At 56.0% G+C, this 16,950-nt stretch overlaps 4 long non-coding RNA genes across 4 annotated transcripts; 2 read left to right on the top strand and 2 right to left on the bottom strand.

Annotated features, from left to right (window-relative positions):
- Positions 1-409: 409 nt before the first annotated feature.
- LOC125755341 (uncharacterized) lies at positions 410-6,783 on the bottom strand. The gene is made up of 2 exons (XR_007411630.1): positions 1,785-6,783; positions 410-1,596 (listed from the first exon to the last, which is right to left on the bottom strand). It is a non-coding gene; the product is annotated as an uncharacterized LOC125755341 (long non-coding RNA).
- LOC125755339 (uncharacterized) lies at positions 6,628-8,125 on the top strand. Its single transcript, XR_007411628.1, has 2 exons — positions 6,628-6,950; positions 7,683-8,125. It is a non-coding gene; the product is annotated as an uncharacterized LOC125755339 (long non-coding RNA).
- A 1,358-nt stretch (positions 8,126-9,483) lies between these two features.
- LOC125755340 (uncharacterized) lies at positions 9,484-15,655 on the bottom strand. The gene is made up of 2 exons (XR_007411629.1): positions 12,775-15,655; positions 9,484-12,322 (listed from the first exon to the last, which is right to left on the bottom strand). It is a non-coding gene; the product is annotated as an uncharacterized LOC125755340 (long non-coding RNA).
- Positions 11,945-14,948, top strand: LOC118355082 (uncharacterized). The gene is made up of 2 exons (XR_004816792.2): positions 11,945-14,085; positions 14,741-14,948. It is a non-coding gene; the product is annotated as an uncharacterized LOC118355082 (long non-coding RNA).
- Positions 15,656-16,950: the final 1,295 nt, after the last annotated feature.

Below are 16,950 nucleotides of genomic sequence, written 5' to 3'. Positions count from 1 at the left end.
CCCGAGCATCCCACGGGCCCACCTCTCCGAGCCTCCGGGCCCCGCAGACAGGCCGAGTGGGCAATCCTGCCCCGACAGGGAGGCCGGGTCCACAGCTGCTCGGGCACCGCGCCGCCCGCCTCCGAGCGCAGGCCGGTGGGGCCGCTGGGCCGCAGCTACACTGCCCGGGCGCTGCTCGGTCTCTGGGCGAGGAGCTGTGACATCCCTCATGCCGGTTAACGAGCGCCTGGCATAGATCCCCTCATTTCAGGGCCTAAGCTGTCTCTGGGCTGTGGACACTAAATTAGAGTCGGATAAATCTACTCCCCTGACGGCGGAGAGTAAACTTGACGTACAAACATGCATCTGGTCCTCATGGGAACATTTTTTTTTTTAGATTTTATTTATTTATTCATGAGACGCACACAGAGAGAGAGAGAGAGAGGCAGAGACACAGGCAGAGGGAGGAGAAGGCTGCATGCAGGGGGCCCCATGCGGGACTCGATCCCAGGACCCCGAGGTCATGCCCTGAGCCCAAGGCAGGTGCTAAACCACTGAGCCCCCCGGGCTGCCCCACAGGAACATAGTTCTAAGCCAATTGTGGGACATGCAGAATGATGCTGAGAGGCTCCTGGTCGACCATCATTCCTCGTCCACTCGTGATCGTCCTGGAGGGCCTGGTGCATGCCAGGCGCCTTTGCAGGCAGCGCGGGGGGTAGGAAAGGGAGCTCCCGACCCCGTGGAGCTTATGGTGCAGTAGGAGAGGCTCAGGGCCGACAGGTACCGTGTAAATACGTCCCTTAATGTCCAGTGGCGACAGCTCCTACGGAGGGAGGTACAGCCACGTGGGGACGGGGCAGCGCTGCCCCGTGGACGCGTCAGGAGAGTCGTCCAGCTTCCCAGGAGCCACATTTAGAAGAGGAAAGAAAACGGGTGAAACTAATTTTAATGAAACGTTTTATCTAAACGCATACACATCCAGAATGTTACTGCAGTAAATATAAAATCCATCAATGAGATATTTTAGATTCTGGTTTTCTAAGTCTTTGAATCCCGCGTGTATCTTACGCTGCCTCCGTAGCGGACCAACCGCATCTCCGTGCCGCTCGGGAACAGGGCGCAGGGGCCGCTATCGTGGGCAGCACGGGACTCGGGAAGGACAGGAGCCGCATCCTAGACGGGGCGGCCAGAGACCACGTCTCTCCTAAGGAGGCGAGACCCTGGTGCAGGTCCGCATGGAGCGAAGGAGCGAGAATATGGTTACCGGGAGAAGAGAAAATACCAAGAGCCAAGGGAAGGGCGTCTGGGAGGCGGATCCGCGCTGCCCGTGGTTGCTCGCCCCGTCGACCACCGTCGGGTTCCGAGGCCGTGTGGCAGCGGGTCAGGCCCAGCTTCTCCGGCTCACCGGTCTGGGCAGGTGCCCCGCCCCCGAGCGCCAGTCCCGCGCCCACCTCAGTCTCCCACGCTCACCCCGCGAGGCCCTGGGGGTCAGCACGCCGACCTCCCGGGCTCCGCTCAGAGACGCTGGTGCCCCTGCAGGCGGGTGGCAGGCCTGGCTCTTCTGGCTGGGCGAGCCCTGGAAGATGCCGGCAGCTGGTCGCAAATTGGCACCAGGGTCTGCAGAGACCGAACACCGGGGCGCACCCGTCAGGCTGGCTCCGGCCCCACCCTGCCCGGGGGCTAGTTCCGGGCACTCCCTGGGCCTGCGTCGCCGCTGCTGAGCCGTGTCTGCTTTGAAGTCGGAAATTGCACCCCAAGTCCTCCCTGCTTTAAAAAAATCCCAACAACTACCACCACCAACACACCTCTCTGTGTGGCCTGCCACGCGGGATTCAGGTGGTGCAGTGCTCGTCACGTCCCTAGGGCTGAAGGTGCGGAACCTTCCGGATGCTGCAAAGTCAGGGAGGTCCTAAGGCAGCTGGGCCGTTAACCCCTCAACTCCCTACAGTTCAGGTGCCAGACTTCACCTCATTTGACCCTCACGTCCTCGCAGGGGGATTCGTTTTGCTTTATTGTTAAGTCTAAAAACTGTGGCCACAGACATAGCACAACGCACTTGGCCGCCTTCAGGCCCGCGGTTCGGTCGTCTTAGGTCCGTGTGGTCGTGCGTGTCCAGACGCTCTTCCTGCGGCCAAACTGAAAGTGTACCCGCTGAGGGAGAGCTCGGCCCTCGGCCCCCCGCCCACGGCCTGGCGGCCCTCCTGCTGCCCAGCCTCACCCCTGCAGGCCCTGGCCGCTGGCAGCCGCCCGGTGTCATCCCGTGGGGGAGCGCGCGTCCTTCCACTGTGGGGCTGGGTGACGTTCCGTCGCTTGTGTGCACCAGACGCCGCTGAGCTGCCCCCTCGGCCGGCCGCCCGGGCTGCTTCCACGCTCTGGGCGCACACCCGGGGGGCTCGCTGGGCGCTGTGGCACTTCTTCCACTTTCCGTTTTTTGGCGGAACCGCCGAAGCCTCCCGCACAGTTGGCGGCACCGTCCTCCGTTCCCACGGGCGGCGCACAAGGGTTCCAGCTTCTCCACGGCCTTGCCAACATTTGTTATTTTCTTTTTTAGAGACAGTAGCCACGCTCACTAATGGGTGCGACGTGGGACCTCACTGTGGTTTTCATCCCCTGGTTTGCTTCCTTGCGATCGCCATCCTGCAGCGGAGAGGGCTGAGGCTTAGGGCGTGAGGGTGGCACCTTGCCCGGGCCCCGCAGCCCTCCTGCGGTGAGGCCCGCCCGCACCACGTCCTGTTCCCGTGCGGCTGCAGCCCACGACCTGGAATGCGGCCCTGGGCGCCAGGCAGTCACCCGTCCAGCCAGCCCGCCGCCCCGGCCCCCCGGAGGTGTCCCCCTGCTGTGCCTCGCCTTCCCCACGTGCACCAGAAGTGCTCGCTGAGAATGCCACTTCCTGGACGGCTGCGGGGCGAGCGGGGGGCGGTCACCAGCCCGTGCGGGGAAGGCAGTGCCGGGCCTGCAGACCCAGCCAGGCGGGCATGGGGCACTGCCCAGTGTGGGGAGGGGGGCGCACCACTAACTAACTATTCACACGAACCTGTGCCCGAGGGCAGCGTAGTAAGTGCGCCCAGGAGGAGGCCAGCGGGAACCGGTGCTCCAGTCTCTTCCCCCGTGTCCACTCGCAGCGGCCTGCACTTACATAACAGGTGGAACAGCCCCACACGGCTGAAGGAGGGAGGTCAAAGGACCTGGTCTAGCATTTTAAAATTCTCGGCGAGGGCAGCTGGGGTGGCTCAGCGGTTTAGTGCTGCCTTCGGCCCAGGGCTCCGACGCGCCCAGGAAGAGAACCGTCTCCAGCGGGTTTGGCCTAGAAGATGCCCCGCGGCGGGGCTGCCTGTTGCCGGGGGTCGGGGGGCAGCAGAGACCTGGGGTTCTCACCGTCCTGCTTCACGGCGGAGAAACGAGAACACGGCACCGTCCAGGCGGCGAACGGCCACCGAGTGTCTGGGCTGCGGGGACGAAGCGCCACGGACGGTGCTTCTGAAACCACAGACATTCGCTCTCTCCCCGGCCCGCGGGCTCCAAGCCCAAGACCAAGGTGTTGGTGAGGCGTGGTTCCCCCGGAGCCCGTCTCCCTGGCTCGCACTCGGGACCTGCTTGCGTGTCCTCACGTGCTCTGCCCCCGGGTGCACATCCCCGATGTGTCTCTTGTGCCCCAGGCGCCCCCTTGTAAGCACACCCATCGTAGTGGGTTAGGGCCTAACCCCAATGGCCACATGCGAGCTTAATCGCCTCCTGAAACACCTTCTCCCCAAATACAGTCATGTCCAAGGTACCGGAGGTTGGGGCTTCATGTGTGAATATTGGGGTGACACCATTTGGCTTAACTGTGCTTTAAAAAATTCCCTGTCTACCCACTTGCCCTCTGTAAGTAGCATCACTTCCTGTCCAGCTCTGGGAGCCGCAGACCCGGGTTCAATCCCTGCTTCAGCGTCTCCTAGCGGTGGGGCTTGAAGCAGGCTGTTAACACCTGGGCCTCAGTGTCCCCATCTGTAAAATGGAAATAGCCAGGGCATCAACCTCGGAAAGCGTTTCAGGGATTCAATGAGATCGTACAATACGCACCACAGTGATCCGCACCTAGGGGCGCTCGTCCATCACAGTGATCCGCACCTAGGGGCGCTCCACAGGAAAAGCGACCCCGTCCACCCTTCCCCGGTGTCGCCGTCCTCACTGGCATCTCCACACTGAAGCCACTTCCTTCAGGAAGCCCCCCGACATTCCACGCTTGGGCTTAACGACCTCTCTCATACCTGCCCCATCGTACACCCCACGCCCGGGGCTGCGAAGGTGACTGACGTCCTCCGCAGGGGGTCAAGACGCAGGTCCTCACTGCGGACCATCGGAGGTCGGCATGTGGGTCCTGACCAGCCGCTGGGAAACATCATAGAGAAGGAAGGGAGGGCTGGGGTGTGCGGGGGGGGGGGGGGGCGGGGGCGGGTGCCGCAGAGCAGGAAGGTCCCCCCCTCGGCACCGCCGACATCGGCTGGTAAGTCTGTCGGGTGGGGGCTGCTGTGTGATGGGAGTGGCCAGCAGCCGCCCGTGCCGCTGCCCCCCAGACGCCACCATGCTCAGGTGCCATGACCCACAGTGTCTACAGCCACCGCCTGCTGCCTCCCCGCGCTGGAGAACCACGGCCGCACATCTAACGCCTCCACCGGCGGCTCCGGCCCTGGCATCCTTCAGGAGCCCCTGCAGCGGCCCCCGACCGGAGCGCGTCGACACCTGCCCCTCAAGGTTCTGGTGTAAAGAGATAGGACCTTGGGGGAGTAGTCAGGTCAGGGACCCGACTGCGTGAGCCGGGGTTAGCCCCCTCGTGAGAGACCCCAGAGCCCCCGGCTCTTTCCACCCGTGCAGGTGCGACAGGAGGCCTCGACCCCGGGGAGGCCCCTCACCCAACAGCGCCGGCACCTTCCAGCCTCTATTGTTTGTAAGTCCCCTGGCCGGGCCCCTTCCTTACAGCAGCCCAAACACACTAGGCGATCAGAGCTTCTGGTTCGGTGGGACTGGGCGGGGGGGGGGCAACTGAGAGCTCGCGTTTGCCCCCCTTCTGGGGCTTCTGGTCCGGGGCCACCGGGAACCCAGATGAGACACATGCGCTGAATACTTGGGCCTCTGACCACATCTGGCGAAGTACAGAGAAATCCCTACTTGGGCTCTTGAGGAGGCATTTGCCAAGCCGGGAGACCGCAGGGACGGAGGCAGGGGAGGGAGGGACCGGGGGTCCCCTGTGTGTCGGGTGCCCCACTGGGCCGAGGCAAGGTGGTGGGAGGGCCCCGGCCCCATGCCCGCCCCCGCCGTTCTCCCCCACGCAGTCCAGCATCCACCAACACTAATTCGGTACAGATTTCCCGGGGCCCAGTCGGTGCCAGGGGCTCCCCTGGGTGTGGGGCCACGTGAGGGACGTGACAGGTAACAGTCCCCGCCCTCCCGGAGCTCAGACTCTGTGATGACACAGAGGAGCAGGATGCTAAATGAATTTTGCCCCATGTTAGAGAGCAGGAGCTTCCAAGGTAAAAATAAACGAGCTCGGTGGGGCCAGCGGTGGGCAGGGGCGGGTGGCTCGCAGCGCTGTACCGGCAAGTGTCGGGGGAAGCATCCCGGCTTCAAGCGTGCACACTGCGGTGCGACGTCATCAGACACGAGCCTGGGAGGAAGCGCACGCGGTAGCCCAACATCACGTGGTACTTCTACCACCCAGGTGCCTGCGTGCCGATAACCTTGAGTACAGACCCTGGTAAAACGTGGAATCAGTAAGTCTGGGTGTCTTGAATCTTGATTTCTAATCCGATCCAATGAATCACAAGTCTGCATAATTTAATTCACGTTGATGATCGTGTGTACCAACCGGCTTGCGGATTTTCTGAAAATGTTAACGATCCAGTCCCAGGAGCCCGCTCGTGTTGGCTCCAGCACAGCCCCGGGGGTCAGGGAGGCCTTGTGGAGACAGCGCCACCGGCACGGAAACCTGGAAGCAGGGAGGCCGGGAGACGTGTGGCTCTCTGGGGACGAGCACCCTGTCCTTCCCAGGAGAGTTGGCGTCCGGGGCCCGCTGGTCCCCATGGCAGTGGTCCGGCCCGTGCTGTTCCCTGGGCCGGGGACTCCCCGTCCTCACTGCCAAGCCTAGGGACAGCCTTCAGGACCGAGCTCACGGGTGTGCTCCCGGGCAAAGTTCCTCATGTGTCCCCGGTGTCCCCGGCCTCCTCGAGTCCTTTCCGGAACCACAGGCGGCCGTGAAGGTGGTGTGAAGAAGTGAACGGCCTCGGCGGACAAAGGCTTTCCCTCCACGACCCCACAGCACTGCAAACCAACTTCTTTTAGCCCATGTCGGTATTCCTGTCCGCGACGTCCTCCGGGGAGCCCCGTTTATCGGGTGTGTGACAGCGCCAGGCTCGTAGTTGGCGTCTCGAAGTGCTCAGCTACTGAGGGCGTCCACATCGACCCCTCCGCGGGACGGTTCCCCCTCGAGCGCTCCAGTGAGCGCCCTGGGGCTGGTGGACTCCTTCTGCTGCAGTGATGAGGTTGCACGAGCTCCCCGCCCGCTCCGCACGGCCACCGGGCCTTGGCACACACGGGGTGCACACGGGGCACCCTGCCTGCTCCGGCTGCCAGCTCGGGCTCTACGGAGGCCACGTTACTCGATCCTGACAACAGCCCAGCAGCTGGATGTTCTTACCCCGACTTTGCTGATGAGGACAACAAGGTCAGGTAAGTCACCCGAGGTCACTGGGTGGTAGGTGGCAAAGCTGCCACTTCGCCGCACGGATTGAGTAAGAACTGGTTCCAGGGCGTAAGGAGGTGAGGTATTAACCAGGACAACACAGGCAGCCGGGGGCACGGCGGAGGAAGGCCCTGAGCCCACGTGGGGCCTGCGGGAAGGCGGGCGGCGCCCCCACCGAAGACACTTCCACCCTCAACTCGGGCTTCTGGGCGGGAAGGATGTGGGGCTCCAAGCCCTCCTGTGGGGCCCGGAGGTAAGAGAGGAAACTCGGGCAAGAGGTTTTTCCTGAAACTGGTTTAGGATCAAGCACCTTGGGCCGGTGCCACGTGCTCATTTACTTACTCACCGAAACAGGCTGGCATAGTATGTTTTAAATATTAACCTATTTTTTCCCCTTTCCCGGTGTTTCCCCTTTGAGGCAGTGGACGGGTCTGGACGGGGGCTGGGAGAGGCACTGTGGGGGGGACGCACAGCCGCAGGCCCCTTCCTGGCTTAGTTTTCAAAGCCGGGCCCTTCAGGGATGGAGAGGCTTGTGGGGTTTCCCCAAACTGTTGGAGGAAAATACCCTAAAGAGAGAGAAACGATGCCCGCAGTGTAGCTGGGTTTAGGGGCGCAGAGGGGGCAGTCAGAGCAGCAGCAGGACAGGCTCGGAATGAGGGGCTCAGGCCCTGCCTCGAGGCAGAGGAGCTCTAGCACCTTCGCCAGGAGCCCAGGAGGAGACAGGAGCTTCGTGAGGGGCAGCGACAGGCCGACGCCGCAGCCACACGCACAGTCCTGTCCTGCAGGCTGGGCTGGAGCCAGACGAGGACCCACGGCCTGGGGAGGCGCGGCCAAGGGGGCTTCAGGTGGGCGAGGCGTAGGGACCCACCAGGCCCGGACCGTGGGCCGAACAAGGGCTGCCCTCTGAGCCCCCCGGCCGGCCTGGCAGCCGCTCCATTAACACTTCCACCTCCTTAACACTCTTTTCCATGTATTTTTTTTAAAGGTTTATTTATTCGTTGGAGACCGTGCAAGTGCGAGTGGAGGAAGGGCAGAGGGAGGGGACCTCAGGCTGACCCCCGGCTGAGCACGGAGCCTGCTGCCAATGTGGGGCTCGAGCCCACGACCCATGAGATCATGACCCGAGCCCAAACCAAGAGCCGACCGCTGCACGGACTGAGCGACCCAGGCGTCCCTAGTTTTCACTTATTTTTAATTGAAATCATCTCTACTTTTCTTATTAAAGACCTAACTTGGGGATCCCTGGGTGGCTCAGCAGTTTGGAGCCTGCCTTCGGCCCAGGGTGTGATCCTGGAGTCCCGGGATCGAGTCCTGCGTCGGGCTCCCTGCTTCTCCCTCTGCCTGTGTCTCTGCCTCTTTCTCCCTCTTTCTGTGTCTCTCATGAATAAATAAATAAAATCGCTAAAATAAAATAAAATAAAGACCTGACTCCAGGACCCTAAGATTCCACCTTTCTGTGTCCCTGGGAATTCGAGGACCCGGCCGCGTCCTCAGACCTCACGCCCTGCCTGACGTGCCTTCCGCTGTAGGCTGGTGACCCCTGGAGGGTTTCATCGCCCTTCGAGGGTGAGTTCCTCGAGTCCGTTCCCGTGAAGCTGTCCCTCAGCCAGACTCACTGTCTCCCTCCCTCTAACACCAACAGCAGGAGAACATTCCACATGAATCGTCTTTGATTACGGGCAAGGCCGTCTCCGTAGGTACCTCAAATGCTTCTTGAAGGCCCAGGAAGAGCAGGCGCTTTAACCCTCCCTACACCTGGATCTCCAGACTTTGACAGGATGCAGTTCCTTGCCCGTGCTTTCTTTTCTGGTCTCTGAAATTCACCTTCCCGTGAAAAAGCAGCATCTTCCGATGACTCTGTACTTGGCATCCATCCGTCCTACTAACAGATTTTCAGTCCAGGCAAGGAAAGCTTATCCCACTTCCTTCCCGTCCCCTCCTGCCCTTGGAGGAGGTTTTGTCGTCTCCGAGCTGGCCTCGGCAGAGCTGATGTGGCGGGTGAGCACCGGATCTTGGCATTTGGGGATGGCGTTGGTCGGAGACTCCTGTCTATACTGTAAAGAACACAAACAGAACGAACGCGTGCAGTCTGAGGCCATGGATGCTGTCCAGCCCCAGAGGAAGGCAGGGGCCCTTCAATCTGGGGTCGAGCGCTGGCCGGTCCCCAAGGGCGGAGAAGCCGGGAGCAAGGCCCACAGCGGCGGCGGCTGCCCACCGGCCCACCCCCCTTGACAGCCCCGGGACTGTGGAGGAGCTGCTGACCCGGCCCTTTTGCAGGAGCTGCGCGGAGAACTCTTCTCCTTTTTGGGAAAAACAAAGCAACCTCAATCTGGACAGATTTTCCTTGAGAAGAATCCACTCTGCCTTATGCCTCTCTGTGGTGACTTTCTGCCTCAGGCTTTGAAAACCAAGGCCACGTAATGGGTTGCTTCTCTGAGGAGCCTCATAGCTCTGAATTTTTACAAGAGTTGACCCAAGAAGCCTATGCTTGCCCGACCAAGGGGAAAGAGGGTAACTAAATACTCCTTTCTTTCTTAAATTCATTTTTAATTGAATTATAATTGACACGCGATATTATATGGGTTTGAGGTGTGCCTCGGTGACTTGATATTTTTACCTATTACAAAATGATCTCACTGCCGTCCGTCACCGTGCAGAGCTACTATTACGATATTATTAACCAGACTCCCTACGCAGGCACAATTTAACAAATATTCAAGGAACCTCCTACAGCATGGGTAAAGCATGGGCTAGCTTTGGGGTAGGGAGACATTTTTTTTCCTGGCTTTTTCTTTAAAGATGATATTTATTTTAGAGAGAGAGAGAGAGCATGCATGAGAGTGCAAGTAGCTGGAGGGGCCGAGGGAGAGAATCCCAAAGCATATCCTCTGCTGAGCAGGTCGGTGGATATGGCGCTTGATCCCAGGACCCTGAGATCATGACCTGAGCTGAAATCCAGAGTCGGCCGCTGCACAGACTGAGCCCCCCGGGCTTCCCACCTTCCTTGGTCTTCAGATCCTGGACCAGGCAAGTAGCACTTGCAATAAGACCCTAGAGCACAGTGACTCTGGTGAGATAGAGCTTCATGCACTAGTCCAGAGGCAGGTGGTCTAATGGGTGGTCCCGCCACGTGCGTAGGGTCCTCACTCAAGCCTCTGTATTCCAGTCGGGGGAAGGGAGGAAACTACATGCTTACCCCACGGTCCATGCACACCCCACTAGTCAGACGCTGGTGACATGGCCCCTCTAGTAATCAGGGATATTGAGGAATGCAGTCGCCAGTGGAGCACCCGCGCACCTAGCTAAGAATGAGAGACTCCTTCATTGGAAAACAAATACTGATGGACACGGACTAGTCTCTGCCAACCTTTCTTTCACTTATTCACCGACCAACCATTATCTATCGAGTGGCAGCCATCATTTGGCGTTGTTTCCGTACAGTTGCTTATAATTCACTGGTGTGTATGAACATATGCTCAGCTGAAAAGTCTCCCCGCGCCGTGCTCGCTGATAGGGAGTTCAGATGCTGCGGATCTTCAGGGAAGCAAAGGCTCGTCCTGACTAGAGAGATGCATGTATTCAGCATATTAACTGAGCACGGCAGCACAGCGAGCCTGTAAGATGGCCCTAGACTTCCACCTCCTGGTATTCACGGCCTTGGGCAATCCCCGCCCCTTGAGCGGGGACGCAACCTGGTGGCTTGCTTCTCAGAGATAAAAATACAGCAAAAGTGATGGAATGTCACGTCTGAGTTTCAATGACTGAAAGACTTTGACTCCTCCAGCTTCCTTGAACGCTCGCACTCTCTGTCTCCCTCCCTGGGAGCCTTGCTCTGGGGGAATCCAGCTTCCATGTTTTGAGTAACTCGATGGAGAATCTCATGTGGCAAGGAAATAGCATCCTCGGTCAACAGCCAACGAGGCCCTAGAGCCTGCTGGCAGCATGTGATTGAGCTTGGAAGCCAGTGTCCTGAGGCCTGCCAACAGCCTCATGAGTGAGCTTGGAAGCAGATACTTCTGCAGTTGACCCTTGAGATGATGCAGCCCAGCAGACGCCTTGACTGCTGCCCTGTGAGAGACCCTGATAGCCACAAGCATCCAACTAAGTGGCCCCCTACCCGAATTCCGGACCGCAGAAACTATGAGGTAGTAAATATTGTTGAAAGCTGCAGAATTTCACAGCCGTTTGTAATGCAGCAGTAGACAGCTGGCGCAGTACCTGCTGTTTTCAGAGATTGTGCTAGGTGAGAAGAATGTGAAGAAGGAGTGATGCCCGGTCACCGCATGCGGGGAGACGAGGAGACAGGTGTGTGTGCAGATGCGGCACGAGCGACCCAAGGTATAAGTGCATTGTGGAGACGTGCTGAGCGTGAGGCAGGAGAGCAGGGAAGGGGCTGCTTATCCAGGAGCGGGGCGAGGTCATCCTGGAGGGGCTGCTCTTCAGAGAGGGGACGTGGGCAGTGCCTGGAGGTGAAATGGTGCGGCGTCCGCCCGGGACCCAAGCCCCACAGCTTGTGCGCCACCCAAGACGGGAACAAACGTGGTCAGAGACTAATCTAGCCTCGCGCCAGTCATTAATCTTAAAGGCATCAACATTGGTTTGCGTGAACGGAGGCAGAAACAAGAGTTAAAAAAAAAAGGAACTGGCGTGTTCTTCTCAACAGACCAACACCTGAATTTTAAGAAGCCAAATGCAATTATCTAGAGAACACAGACGAGTGTAATTTGCCTCATTGTTCTTGCTCATAAAATTGAGCAGAGAACTGTTGACATGTTTCCATGGAATAATTGTGGTTCTTGCTAAAAAACTGGCTCAGGTGACATTTGATGCTTTTACAAGTGGGAAATTGACCCTTCCAGCTGGAGGATTTTATGAATCTGTAGTTTGAACGTCAGAGGGGAGATTTGGGAAGCACTGCATGTCTTCTTGTGTAGTTGATTGTTTTCCTCTTCCCGCCCCCTCCTCTCCTTCTTCTCTCAGTCCTTCTTTTTCTTTCTTCCCTACTTTCTCCTTCACTCCCTCCCCACCTCTCTCTTGCAGTTCTTCAAAATGTTGACGGTTTCATAATATCTCTTAGCTCTAACCATCAGCTTTGCAAAGGTTCAGAAGCACTCCTCTTTCCCCTGCCTGGAGGATTAGCTCCAAAGGTCCTTCAACTGTTCTTGGAAGGTTCTCTGGGTCACAACTGCTCATGAGTGAGTCCAATGATTCAGCAAATAATGCATTTATTTGAACCAAAACAGCTACAAAACTGGGCTTATGGATAGTGGTTGGTCTAGAATAGGAAGAAGTAAAAACAATGGTTAAATAAACTTTTAAAATTAAAATGTTTTATGATACCATTTCAAAATGATTTTCTGAATCTGGAGTCCATGATTACGCCCATGAAATAATGGTTAGTGCCCCCTTGCATCTGTATGGCACAGTTCCTTGAATCTGGAGTTTCTCATCATGCCCGCAGGGACAGGGGTTTTGAGTAGACGCCTAGGAATAAAACATCACCTGCTCTGCTGGGTTTTGCTAGAGGTCCACCCTCCAGGCTTCGTCGGGCACCATTTTCCTATAATGGAGTTATTTCTTCCTCTGATTCCCCATATATGAGTGTCTTGTGCTCCCGTTAACTACCTGCAGGAATGATAGTAAAGTATTTCCAACCAAAAAGGCAAAGGCCTCAAGCAATCGGAATGGGCATGATGCTGGATCAACATCCCGGAAATCCCTCCTTTATGCCAGCCACTGCCCCGCTCTGCAGGGAGGTCTGCGGTTCCGGAGGAGGGACCTGGTGGCAAGAGCGTCTTTGGGGACTACTCTGGGGTTTCTTGAGGCTCAGATTCCTATAGGCAGAATAATGGCTTTAATGCGTGTCTTCCCACCAGGCTGTGAGTAGCTGGAGGCTGGGCTCCCGCTCCCCTCGCCTCTCCGCCATGGCAGAGAGTGTCGCTGCACAATGGTGCTTAGTGACTATTTGTTGGGCAAAAGTGCAATGCGGCCGCTATTTGGGGGGTCAGGAATTACTGGACTCGGGCGCTACACAGGCACTGTGGGAAGCGTGAAGAGAAATAAGGGTTTTCCTTTACCTTCGCTGGGTTTTCTGTCCAGTTACTAGACTCTGCTGGAAACGGTGTCCTGCATCTTGGCTCCTCAGGGCCCAGGGCGATGCTCGGCGTGTGGCAGGCGTTCGGTAAACACGTGTCGATTGACCGTAACCTCACGTGTCCAAGCCAGAGGGTTGCTTCAGACAGCCCCAACCCCCCCCCACCGAAATGTGCCAGTGCAGCGGAGTCTGTCCCGCAGAACTGCTCCCAGCGATCCAGCAAACCATATGGTTATAGCCAGGAACAAAAGCCACTAGGAAAATAACGCATCGCTTTTCATCTGGGTGTTTCAAAAGGCACGGAGTTATTAAAATAAGGTCACAGCTGTCCCAATCGGATCCTTTTCAAAGGAACGACAGGCCTGGGAGCCAACGGTGACCACATACACCTTCGCAGTCCTCGGAACCAGTGTTCTCGACACTGAAAGCAAAATCGAGTAAACAAGGCTGTGTCGTGGACTTCCCTGACCCAGACTTTCAGGAAGGAGCTGACACGCTGCCCAGACTCGCGCTCACCCACATAGCTCCGAAGCCAAACAAACCGGAGAAGCTCGTGTTTTCCCAGCTGTGTGATGCGCTCACTTCGCCAAACGATTGGCCAGAAAACAAGGGAGAGAGAGAAAAAAGTACGCGTGGTTCAGACCAGGCAAGGAAAGACGAATTGCTTCAGCTGGCCTTTGTGTTTTTATTTTCACGAACTACCAAGAAATATAAAAATGTAGGAGGTTGAATCAATGGGTTTTAGGTACTAAAAAGGAAGCAGATGCTTCTGTTTTTCTTTTAAAGATCTTATCGTGTCATTCCTCTGCTTCAAAACTTCAGTGGCTTTACACTCGCAGGCCCTTGGGTAACCGTCCAGGTCGTGCACAACTCGCTCACTCACCACCTTCCCAGCCACATCTGCCCCCCCTGCCCCCCCAAAGCAGTCGGAGGTTCGCCAGCCTCTCCTTGCCTTCCGTGCGGGCTGTGCTCCCTCCTCCTTGCTTCTGTCCGTGCTGTTCCCTCTGCTTGTCACACCCTTCCCTGTCCTGATCTGCAGGGAAACTCTTACCGTGCAAGACCAGGTAAGGAGGCCTTTTCCAGCGCCACTGCCCCCGCTGCTCGTAACCGAACCAGCAGCTCTTCCATCCGTCTCCACCTAGGCCTGACCACGGGTGTGCACGGCTCTCTGAACACGTTCCTCGTATCGTCCACCCATTCGGGCAACATTCGTGGGCCTGCGGCCTCACCCCGGGCGCTCTGCCAAGCGGGGGGACCCGCTTACGGAAGCCCCGACTGGCGGGCACTCAGACAAGTAAGTCCGTTGTTCAAGCGGGAATTGAAAGTTCTCTGTAAGGGAAAGCTCAGGCTGCTTCGGGAGCTCAGAGAAGGGGCACGTGGCCCGGTCTGATTGGTGGAAGAGGATCTGGAGGGCGTCCTGGAGGAGGGGGCATCCGAAGAGCCTACAGGACAGGACTTTTTATGTCCATCCCCTCATTTTTGGCAGAGCACTCCTTAAGGGTCAATCACAGATCACGTTAAATCGGGTCATTTGTATGTTTACATGTTTACTGAGCTTTCTGCGAGGAGACGAATCCATTACCCCCAGAGCAGCTCGGGGACTAGGATGTAGCAGCCGGAAGGGAGAGGACTGGGTGAGGGAAATAGAGGGAAACAAAGATGATTCTCAGATTTCCGGCTTAAGTAAATGGGTGGAGAGTGGATGAGGGCTGCCCTGTACAGGTGCGCAGGTTGTAGACTCGTGACAAGCGAGGCAATGTGGAAGGAGGAGCAAATTTGGGGGGGAAGAGTCTTACTCTTCATACAATAGTAACCAACCCTCAGTATACGATGGTGGCGTGGGCTGGAATTGAGAGAATTGTTTTGTGCTCTTAAAGGTCTCCCATTCTTTCTTGTGTCCCCTGGAAAATCAACTCTCCTGCTACACTCACCCGACTCCTTGTTTTCAGATATGAAGAGTCCCTGCTGCGAATCAGTCAGATACCCCGTCTCCCTTCCGTCTTTACATCATTTTGACACCTCTACCAATGGAGATGTCAGGATTTGTGGCTTAAATGACGCTGAAAATTAGGCGTGAAACTGGATGATTTATTGTTATTAATATTACTTATTAACCAATAAACGCAGTCAATTAACAACATCTATCACAACTATTAACCAAGCGTTGGTTTTAGTTACTAGAATCGACTCAAGCTACAATCCGATCATCTCACAATAGCGGCAGGGCCATATCGCCCCCAAGTCTTCTTTTATCCCATTTTTTTCCTTTTACATAAGTGGAAGAAATCTAAGCAGGAGTCTTGATCCCCGATGATTCTTTACCAAAATAAAGATTCCCCCCAAAAAGTGTTTCAACCCATTCTGCGACGCCCTAAGGAAGTCCCTCGGGAGGAGTTTGACTCCTAAGAGATCCACTGGGTCACCATTTGACGTCCTGTTCCATTTGGGAAGAAACAAATCTTTTAATAAATGTACCACCTTACAGTGCATCCAGACCTTTGAGTACAGGCGGCTCTTCATTATTCTGGATTGCTGTTCTTTGCCTTCTCTATCTCTTTCTAGAAATACTGGGCCCCAGCATTCGTATCCCATGAAAGTAGACAACGTGTCCCGCATGACACAGCCGCGGCTGAGCGTGCACCCGCCACCCCCCTGCGCTGCCCATTTTTCCTACACGGCCCTCACCGTCAACCTATTAATTTTTTTAATTTTTATTTATTTATGATAGTCTTACAGAGAGAGAGAGGCAGAGACACAGGCAGAGGGAGAAGCAGGCTCCATGCAGGGAGCCCGACGTGGGATTTGATCCCGGGTCTCCAGGATCGCGCCCTGGGCCAAAGGCAGGTGCTAAACTGCTGCGCCAACCAGGGATTCCGTCAACCTATTCAATTTGCTCTCTCTGTTATGAGTTCTATCCTTTCTTCTCTTTTTTTCCCCTTGTATTTTGTTCCCCAAATATATCTCTATTAAGCTACTAGATTGTGGGCTGGATTGTCTTCTCGTTCACAGTTTAGATGGACTAGTATGATAGCCTAATAGCTCTGGATTCCAAACACCTGTCCTTGGTGATTAAATGGGAGAGACAGGAGGTGCAGCTTCCCCTTGCATTATTGGTGTGTCAAAGTGTGCAGGTACGTGTATAACACGCAAGGCAATGCTTTGAATTAGCCTCTGTAAAGACACCCGTGGTGGTAGAAGCACCATTTCTACTATAGCATTCGTAATTACTTGCAATTTTTAATCTACCCATGAAAGCAGATCCTCTAAGGCAATGATCTTTATATTTCTGCTGTACCCTTCCAAAAATCTTGAAAACTATACGCCCCTCATCCATGTATAAAGTAAAAATCTAATACATTTAAATAGTTGCAAAAGAGTTTGACATGATTTCTGACATAATATGAACATTGCCATTTAAAAATAAGGCTCAGGGCAGCCCGGGTGGCTCAGCGGTTTAGTGCAGCCTGCAGCCCAGGGTGTGATCCTGGAGACCCAGGATCGAGTCCTGTGTCGGGCTCCTTGCATGGAGCCTGCTTCTCCCTCTGCCTCTCTCTCTCTCTCTCTCTCTGTGTGTGTGTTTCTCATGAATAAATAAATAAAATCTTTAAAAAAATAAAAATAAATCTCATATTACTTAGACATATTACTTATATTGATATTAATGTTAAATAACATATTACTTAAATATTTCCCAAGGAATTCTAAATACCACCCAATTTGACACCAACTACTACAATTAGATACTCCATCACCACCTGGTTAAAAATACTGAACAAGCTTTTCTTAATAAACATTTTCACCACTCTCTCTATCCTATTTCTCTAACAGAGTTTTTTTTATTTTTTTAAGGTTTTATTTATTTATTCATGAGAGACACAGATTAAAAAGGAGGGTGCAGCTCCCCTCCCCCCCAGGACATGACCCCCGCTGGGTTGCACCACTTCGTAGCAGCCTCGGCCTGCAGGGGACCTGTCCACGTCCTGGCGTCTGACGGGGTGACACGGGTGGGGCCTACTCCACTTATTTCCACCGAATCGAAGAGCATCCTTGTCAGGTTGAGAGCTGACACCTCCTGGCACGGTGGCCCTGGGTGCCGCGTGCAGGGCCAGGAGGGCGCCCACATCCCTCCCGTCAGAGATGCACCCTCTTTGCTCTGACC

Source organism: Canis lupus, chromosome 6 (assembly GCF_003254725.2).
Source record: "Canis lupus dingo isolate Sandy chromosome 6, ASM325472v2, whole genome shotgun sequence".
Taxonomy (NCBI): Eukaryota; Metazoa; Chordata; class Mammalia; order Carnivora; family Canidae; genus Canis; species Canis lupus.
The sequence above is the reverse complement of the archived record's forward strand: the minus strand, read 5'-3'. Positions and strand labels throughout refer to the sequence as shown.